Source organism: Thermobia domestica, chromosome 15 (genome assembly GCF_964235325.1).
Source record: "Thermobia domestica chromosome 15, izTheDome1.hap1.1, whole genome shotgun sequence".
Lineage (NCBI taxonomy): Eukaryota > Metazoa > Arthropoda > Insecta > Zygentoma > Lepismatidae > Thermobia > Thermobia domestica.
In genome coordinates this window covers 2,738,801-2,749,035 of record NC_137468.1, presented here as the reverse complement: position 1 = coordinate 2,749,035, position 10,235 = coordinate 2,738,801, and the positions used below count along the sequence as shown (strand labels likewise).

Here is a 10,235-nt window from a genome sequence, read left to right as displayed (position 1 = left end):
ACTCCTTTGCTTCTCGCTACCTCAAATGTCATGGAAGTCTGACAGGATTGTTCAGTTCCAAATGTCAAAACCATTAGAAATTGATGTGCATCCGCAGTTTTGATACTAGGAATTTCAATCCATGTACTACCTCGATTATTCGCCACACTTTTGAGGCTATTTATCAGCCCCTATTCAACCGTTTTGCACCAAAGTTAGGGGTTAGGCTACTAGAGCTACCTAGTTTTGGCCCCGTAAATTTTGAAATAGATCGGTTGAATAGTGGTTGAAACAAATAACCCTGAAACTGTGTCGAATAATCGAGATCCTACTATACATAGATTGAGATTCCTAATGTCAACACTGGATACACATCAATGTATGATTATTTGGACATATGGAACTGAATAATAATAATAATAATAATAATAATAATAATAATAATAATAATAATATCTACTCTAAAACACACAGCTTACAACACATTTTTTTAAAAAAATGATAAAAAAGAAAAAATCATACTTTTTCTTTTTTCTTAACTGCGTTTTTTTTCTTGAGAGTTCTGAACTGATGTCTGGCCGCAACACTTCTCTTGGGTAAAAAAAAAAAAAGTCTACGAATAACAACTGGACAACGATTATTATAAGTAAAAACAATAATGAAAATAAATTTATCCTTGTGGCTGCTGCTTGATTTTTCACCATTGTGTTGTAATTTGCATAATAATTTACAAGCTCCTATACCAGATAAGTAAGACCACTGGGTTATTGTAATAAATAACAGATCAGGATAGACCCTAAGAACCCTAGATATTGCAACAGCGAAATACATCACCACCCTCTCTCGGGAGCACACATTGGGGAACGTCAAAGTATTGTGGTCTATGATTGGTCCGTACCAAGAATTTGGAAATTTCACTTCTCCGAAGGTTCGTATTATCTATGGATTGGGGATTTCCATATCCAATTGACCACCTCTAGTGTTGTTCATTTATATTTTTTTAGTATTTGGATAGTAACCTATTGAAGAGTATATATTCGCCTCTTAATGTGTTGTATATTTACCTACACATTAAGAAGCGAATATACAATAGCTGTCAAGGAATAATTATATACGTAGTGCTACAGGAAAGAAACGGCAGCGTTTGCTCCACGAAAGGATAAATTTAAGGATCGACTTGAAGAACATAAAAAAAAAAAAAAAATAAAAAATCCCTCGAATGTAAGACTCACCCTTGGCGGGAAAAAAAAAGCCCTACATAACTTTTAAGAATGAGAAAAGACGAATAAACATGGTAAAAACAAAGAATGAAATGGAAAGATAAAGGAACATTGTACTTACAGTCCTAAGAAAATGAAATCTTTGAGTTTTACGTCCCACGCATATACCGGTTAGGCTAAAGGAGACGGTGATAATGACAAATGAATGAAATGGTGGAATGAAGAAAGTGGGAGGAAACGGGAGAACCCCGAGAAAACCCACGCACACGGTGTTTGTCCACTACAAAATTCACTTGGCGGGGGCTGGGATCGAACCCGGAACCCCAAGCACCACAGGTAAACGCTCTACCACTGAGCCACCGCGGCCCTTTGTACTAAGAAGAATCCACTCATTTCGTCACTGGAATTTATTCATGTGCATTTACTAGTACCTTCTTCTTAATGAAATTACGGTACAACACGTGCTTCCATAAATTTTATAGCTATCCATTATTACGCTAGTATGCGCACACATACACACAAGCACACACACTCACATACACAAGAACAATGGGTTTTATTGACAGTGCAAAATTTAGGACTAAACTTTTATAACTCCAATTTAAGACACCTTTATTATGGAGGTGAAAAATCGAAAAAGAAAGTACATTTTAAAATTAATTAATCTCTGAGGGATGAAAGCGAAAACACATAACCATTAATTTGAATTCTACATTTATTAGTTATATGTACAATGTGCACGTTTTGTCGTATAAGCTTATATTCATACTATTTGTAATGCAACAAGAAACACTGATTGTCTATATTATTTGTAATACAAACAAGAAATATGTAGACAATGCAAATCTGTTGGTTATAATCTAAAACTTACAGAGATCTTTTAATAATATAAAGTAAAAAGAATAAAATTTTCCTATAAATTTCGTATGAAGGAAAACACCTTTCATAGTTATTGAAAGTACAGAAATGCAGCATCATATCAAAAAAGCCTCACGTGCTTAAGTAGGTTAAAAATGGGGACTGCGGTAAGTATCCCACTTCTTTATCTATTATACCAGTAGCAGTTTCTTCCATCTTTTTGTTTTCGAAAGAGATGCCTTTACATTGATTTCCAAACAAAGCGAGGAGGAACAGGTCAACATGTTTCAAGCATGCCGAATCCTTTTCATCCTCAAACAACAAGGCAGATGGAAGTGAATATCTTTCTACTAACGTTTTGAAGATTTGTGGCATTTGTTCATTTGAAGATCTTTATTTTTACTCACGAATGATAAGTGTCTTTAGATTGCACAACGTGAACTTTGCTCTTTTTTCCGCGGGAGTTAAATTTCATCGCCAGCTTTTTGGAAACCAAGCATCAGAGAAAGGTCCCTTTTCCTCCCAACGATGACAGATAGGAACACTGAAACAGAAAAAAAAAATCATGAACAATCATAGTGCAATTTTTCAGGTGGGGAGAAAATTTAAAAAAATAATTACAATACGCCATGTGTAACTACAATCAATACGCAATAAAACGATTAGTTACTGCACTCGCTTGCATGAAGTCCCACTTTTAACGGCCTTCCATACAGCGAAATTAAACTACCATTAATTTTAGTTATTCTGTAATAGCTTAACTTTTGATTTTATTGCAGCTGTTAACTCTTCAGGAGGATCAAACAAGTTGGGGGATATAAGACTTTGTATATACAGATACATGACAAATAATTCTGAAACACTCATAGAAGGCTACATTACGTATGTGCTCACAATATAAAATGCCACTCCAAGACCAATTTTAGGATGTGAGCTAAGTGACGATCAAGTATATTGATACGATATTACAAATGATGCTAAAAAAAAAAAAAAAAAAAAAAAAAAAAAAAAAAAAAAAAACTTTGAGTTTTACGTCCTACAGTTATGTCGGTTAGGCTAAAGGAGACGGTAATGATGAAGACTGAATGAAATGGTGAAATGAAGAAAGTGGGAGAACCTCGAGTAAACCCACGCACACTGTGTTTGTCCACCACAAAGTTCACTTTGCGGGGACTGGGATCATAACTGAGACTCATGCAGTAAGAATAGTTTTTATGGTATGAAACAAAGAACTTTCTAATAATAAAATAATATAGCTACTCATTTATCAAACACAACTAGACAACGATAGAAATTACATGTATTATCTTTCACTACTGCTATGTAACCCCCAAAATGAAGTCAAAATTCCGCATTTACATGTCGTGACAGAACTGCGCTATGGGATGCAGCAATCTGACAAGCTGCACGCAGGTGGAACTAACCAGTAAAGGTATCCTTCTACTGTCATAAGAAATTTCATCCTGATTGGATATGATTTAGTAAGTTAAATTTATGATGCAAGACGAAACATATATTAGCATTTCAAAATATGACAAAAAATAAAGTGAAAATTACAAACAAAATGGTGCATAACTTATGTATTCCGAAAAATAAAAAATTGTGAGCAAACGCCCCCTCACTTGTTACTGGAGTATTTTTAAAAAATAAGACTTCTAGAACCAGAATTCTGTCACAAGCAGTAGGGTGAAAATCGTCACATTATTTGTTCTGAGCAGGGTTAGAAGTTGCGGCAGTTATTATTATTATTATTATTATTAATAATAATAATAATAATAAAAATAAAACTTTTCTTTGGTGAAAATTATATTTAACCCCTCTGTTGAGAAAAATATTTTCGGGAGGAGTACTTTTACCCATTAAAAAAAAAAAAAATGCGAAACCTAACCTGAAGATGTAAGAAATGTATCAAAATTTAGTAGAACCGTCTGTTCCAGTAATGCCTCCAAAAGCATACACTTACTGTCATCTCGTTGTTTGCTTGTATTTTGCAGTCTTTCGCCTTGGCAAATAGTACCACAATGCGTGCAGCCTTATTATACGGATTCATAGTACAAGTAGTAGTAGTAGGAATGGGTTAGAAGCCCCGCGGAGGTTGGTTGGTCCTGTTCTCGACATGAAATAGACAAATTAAAGACTTGTCCAATTTTTTTCGTACATTTTACAATCTATGGATCTGTATAGTAAAACTGCACCACAGAATGACATACTTTCCTATGCATACTCACTCCCATATACGGTTTATTGAGAATAAAAACACATACATCATCATTTTACTACCTTCACTATTAATATTTTATATAGTATTTTACCTAAAATATTTAATTTAATACAGGCGTCTGCAAATGTTAACCTAATGTAGGTATCCTCGTTCTTTCTACGGTATTTTAATACACTGTAATCACAATTACAATACTCAATCTGCTGAATTTTACACAGAATGCACCTAGATAGGAATAGGATAGGAATTATACTTACTTGTCTTAAAGCTGACCTTTATCGCAGGAACACTATAACATGTGATACATTCCATATTAAAGCTTTGCTTATATATAAATACTCAAGTCAAATAAAATAATTGCTGAAGGAATAAAAATTAATAAACAAGGAAATCTTTAAAAATCTAAAATAATAAATAAATAGAGTGTATCTGAAGAAGACAAAGGTAGTTGCTGAAACAGTTACATTTTAAAAAAATTGGCGCAGCTGTGGCTCGGTGATAGAGCGTTCACCTCTGGTGCTTGGGGCCAATGGTTCGATCCCAGCTCCCTTCAAGCGGCTTTTCTTGGAGTTCTCCATTTTTTTCCCACATTCTTCATTCCACCATTTAATTCACTTCTCATCATCACCGACTCCCTTAGCCTCAGTTCCTGATCGTGGAACGTTAAATTGAATATTTCATTTACATAAAAGTATTGCCTTGTTCAACAATTATTTTATTTTAGTTAAGTACTAATAAAATATTACTACTTTCTTTCTTTTCTTCTTACTCGGCATTTTCTTACATGGGTATTATAAAATAACATGTCAAAAACTCACCTGTCGCAACTTTGGTATGTATATCATCCTCCACAGTGATATTTCTAGAGCAGCTCGACGAGCAAAAAGGGGTCAGGGTAACGGCTTCAAGTTCAGTTAAGAAAGATTCCGTGCTAGGTGGTCTGCTGTTGATCAATTCATCCGTTGCAGGAGCATTGGCCACACGCTCTGGAAAGTGGGAGTACATGCAAGGCTTATTTTGGGAAATAACATGTATTTACACCTAGGCTTATTACAACGACTAAATACATTTAACATGAAATGAAGCAGTTTAATTTCATGTAAACAGTAAAGTGGGTTTTTACATTTTGCATCATAAAAAAAAGAGCTTATAGAAAGAAAAATGAGTTGGCAGGAAAATATCAGCCATAAATTTCACATGCTTTCTGTTTTGGATATTTTTAGCGTAAAGGATGGTGTGAAGAAGAGTCCAAAATCGTCCCAACCTCGGTGCAGGAATGGCCACTTCTTAAATGGAAAGATACGTAAAATAAATATTGACAAACTTGTGGACAGATAGATTTTATGGATTATTGTCTGCCCGTTGTTAACAAGAAGCAGGGATCGGAAAATCTTTGAGTTTTACGTCCCAGGCTTATGCCGATTAGGCTAAAGGAGACGGTGATGATGAGTAATGGATGAAATGGTGGAATGAAGAAAGTGGGAGGAAGCGGGAGAACACCGAGAAAACCCACGCACACGGTGTTTGTCCACCAAAAAGTTCACTTGGCGGGGGCTGGGATCGAACCCGGGACCCCAAGCACCAGAGGTGAACGTTCTACCACTGAGCCACCGCGGCCCCATAGGAAGTAGGGATCGGATTTGAGAACGGAGTGAGAGCGTAAAATATCGCATCTTGAACACAAAGAACACAAATGACTACCTGCGTTTTCGAACGCGGACATTTTCTGACCAAAAACACCAAGGCAAGTAATTTCTTGCTATGTATTGATTCATTTAAATTCTGCAACGTGTAAAAAAAAAAAAAAAAAAAAAAAAAAAAAAAAAGGTTTTTATCTTACATTTATAATACAAGCTTGAAAAAATCAAGAGCTCCAATTCTTGGGTAGGTTTTATTTTTTAAAAAAAATAAAAAATATCCTGCTCTGGATCCGCCCCTGTTGTGTACACACCTTCCTTTTGGTGGCAGCAGATATGTAAGCCCCGAAGCAATGAGGTATGTTTTTTTTTTTTTTTTTACTGATGGGGCTGCAGTGCCTCAGTGGTAGAGCGTTCACTTCTAGTGTGTGGGATCCCAGCTCGTGCCAAGTGGGCTTTGTGGTGGACAAACACCATGTGCCTGAGTTTTCTCGACACTCTCCCGTTTCCGCCCACTTTCTTCATACCACCATTTTTCACATTTCATTATCACCATCATCCTTAGGCTCGGTGCCTTTCCTGGGGCGTGAAACTAAATATTTAATTTCATTTCTTTTTAATGATGAGGAATTGGTGTTCCACCTGAAAGCAGGTTTTTGACCCAAAGAGATTTCCGTTGTTAATGTGCGCATAAACATTAGGAGGATATTCCCTATGTCAAGAGCTCTCTTAAACACATCTGACTGGAACCACCACCAGCCCCCAACCACGGTCCCTTAATAAGACATTTGGTTTCCTTTGAATCGTTTCACGATTAGCAGTGGAAATCATAATAATATAGTCATGTAGAGGATACTTAATTGAGCTGGAATATATTTCTTTGAACTTCAGTGGCAACATTGATAAGTATCCATCATCACATGCTGGCACTGGAGTAAGTACTGTAATCTAAAATGCGAGGGAGCTGTCTACTCAATTAATGAACAAAATATTCGAACAGTCAAAAATCCGTTACATTATTATGATTTCCACACCGAATTCTGTAGCACAGTTACGGTAGCCAAGTGTCTTGTGAGGGTGTGTAGGTGCAGCAGGGCGATGGTTGCAGTTTGAGAGTGCTCTCAACTGGGGTAATATTCTCCCACTGATTATGCACAAATACAATGGGGGCACTACTTTAGCAAACGGGTCTACCAAATATTCATAGATTTTGTGGATTTTTTCACTAGATTTAAGACAGTAATGCTACAAAAGGCTAAACAAAAAAAAAAAAAAAAAAAAAAAAACTGAGTGAGCGAAGGGGTTAGAACTTCCATAGGGCTCGTTGTTTCTAACTTTAAGTCATACACGATTGGCATTGCAACAATTGCCGAGGGTCATTTCCCAAAGAGGTTCACTCGAGCAGTCGGTTCTACCTAACAGAAAATTCATAGGTAACATACGATGTGAAACATATTTTTGTGAAGGAATAAAAGTGTGAATGTAAGTAATTAATGTCAGTACACAGCAAATTGAAATGAATTTTGGGCATTATTCGAGCAGACGGTTCTACCAAATTTTGACATAATTCTTACAGTTTCATATCGGGTTAGAACAATGCATTTCTTTCAGCAGAGCATGAACTAACTCAGAAGCTCCATTAGTGCTTGCAGATTGACTTCAGGCCTTAGTACAAATACAGCGTGGACGTAAAGCGTAACAATTTCAGTGAATTAAACACGAACCAATTTATATCAGTTCCCCACTAAAAAGCAGGAATACTATATAACCGAGTCAGAGTAGGAGCACAGCAACAGGGTCTGAGCGGCAGCGACGGGATGCGTCCGTAGGGAGCAGGCGCGTCAGCGACGGGGAATATACGTCTAAAAGAGAATAGTGGAAGACCACACTTACATATGCAATACTTTCACTGATCACTTAAAATTCATTTCAATATGCTGTACACTGACAGTAATTACTTATATTCACACTCTCATTCCTTCACGAAAAATGTTTCTTATAATATTTTACCTATAAATTTTCTATTTGGTAGAACCGGCTGCTCGAGTGAAGCCGCATTTTGAGTGATAGTGAAATCATTGTAAGCGTAAGTGTGCTTTTCCATTATCCTTCTTTACGCGCATAGTCCCCGTTGCTGACGTGCCTGTTCCCTACGAACGCACACCCTCGTTTCCGCTCGGGCCCTCTTGCTGTGTTCCTGCACTGATTCCAATAGAATGCATTTGTGCTTTTTAGTGGGCACCTAGCAAAAGTTGTTTCGTGTTTTATGCACTGTACTTAATATGCCACGCGTCGGGAAGGTTCTAGAACACAAGTCCCTCCATATAGGTTAACAGCTAGATTGGTTCTTTTCTGTACCAAAGTTTAAGGGTTAAGTTCCAAAGTTGGGCGTCCGTTTCCAGCAAAATTTTTAAAATTTACTGGAAAGATACGGATAATTTGATCGTTTGTGTGCTTGATAATATATAAGAGTGTCGAAAAATCTGTTTATTTGTTATATATAAGCGGTTATAAACATGGGACTATACGGCGAGCGGAGGGAACTACTTGGCGCAAGGTAACCGAACAGTTGCATTGTGGGAAAGAAACGAGCATTTATGTTATCAACATGGCGAATGTACAAGGGCAATGAATAACAATTTTAACATTTGTGAAGCAATACGTTGATAACGAGCAAAATTTTTTAAAAGTTTGTGAAGAGCACGGATTAATGAACCTAATAACAAATTGCAGAAAGTGTGGGAAGGAGATAACAGCGGAAAAACGTGGCGAAAGCGGACGCCCAACTTCGGAATAAATGCCAAGTTTAACATTTAATTCACATAGTATTGTTGAGGGAGCGTCAGCGAGTGAAGGCGGGTTAGAGCCCCGCACGGCACGTTGTTTTCTGTCTTTGTTACAATTAAGTGGGAAGGCGGACCTGTGTTCTAGAACCTTGCCCCATGCGTCTACTCTATATTTATACTAACCACCGTGAAGTCAATCTGCAAGTAGTAATGGAGCTCCTCATTTAGTGCATATTCTGCTATAGGAAATACAATGCTCTAACCTAACCTGAAAATGTAAGAAATGTATCAAAATTTAGTAGAACCGTCTGTTCCAGTAATGCCTCCAAAAGCATACACTTACTGTCATCTCGTTGTTTGCTTGTATTTTGCAGTCTTTCGCCTTGGCAAATAGTACCACAATGCGTGCAGCCTTATTATACGGATTCATAGTACAAGTAGTAGTAGTAGGAATGGGTTAGAAGCCCCGCGGAGGTTGGTTGGTCCTGTTCTCGACATGAAATAGGCAAATTAAAGACTTGTCCAATTTTTTTCGTACATTTTACAATCTATGGATCTGTATAGTAAAACTGCACCACAGAATGACATACTTTCCTATGCATACTCACTCCCATATACGGTTTATTGAGAATAAAAACACATACATCATCATTTTACTACCTTCACTATTAATATTTTATATAGTATTTTACCTAAAATATTTAATTTGATACAGGCGTCTGCAAATGTTAACCTAATGTAGGTATCCTCGTTCTTTCTACGGTATTTTAATACACTGTAATCACAATTACAATTCTCAATCTGCTGAATTTTACACAGAATGCACCTAGATAGGAATAGGATAGGAATTATACTTACTTGTCTTAAAGCTGACCTTTATCGCAGGTGCTTTTAACAAAACACATTATTTATATTCACACAAAATAAATCAAAACACGATTCCGCAAATGGCTCACGATTCCCAGCATGCACTGCTCAAACTGCAGTTACAGTACGGGGAACGTCCGCGCTTTTTAGCACCTAAAAAAGACGTCTATTTTTGGTGATGTTCGACACGTGATTCTTTGTACCATTCTGGCACGTAATAAACACGTACAATTTAGGTCATGTTTGACACGTCATTTTTGTTACCATTTTGGTACGTGATAAAGACGTTCCAAATTTTCAAAAGACGTCATTTTGAATTCGAACCCCAAAAAAAGACGTGTTTATAATGTGACTGTGCTACTTGGGATCGCAGAAGAAGTTTGTTCTTTAAAAAATGTTACTCGGAGTGATTTTCTACAGATTTTCTCAAAAACGACTCAAGTGACTTTATTCAATTTCATAAGCGAAGTAGTTCAAGTAGTAGAGTGTTGGTTTCGCATTCGGGAGGTCACTGGTTTGATTCCCGCTGCCGACCATCTTGACTGGGGTTTTCCAAGGGTTTTCCTGTCCTACCAAGTAAATGCCGGGATGGTAGGCCCTACCTCTAAACAGGTCCTGGCCAATACCTTCCCAAATCCTTTCCATTGTTATTATTGTTGTTAGATAT

The 10,235-nt window shown here is 36.9% G+C and overlaps 1 long non-coding RNA gene across 1 annotated transcript; it reads right to left on the bottom strand.

The window, feature by feature from the left end:
• Nucleotides 1-1,943: 1,943 nt before the first annotated feature.
• On the bottom strand, nucleotides 1,944-9,737 carry LOC145671805 (uncharacterized). The gene is made up of 3 exons (XR_014128528.1): nucleotides 9,560-9,737; nucleotides 5,097-5,264; nucleotides 1,944-2,601 (listed from the first exon to the last, which is right to left on the bottom strand). It is a non-coding gene; the product is annotated as an uncharacterized LOC145671805 (long non-coding RNA).
• Between the last annotated feature and the right edge of the window lie 498 nt (nucleotides 9,738-10,235).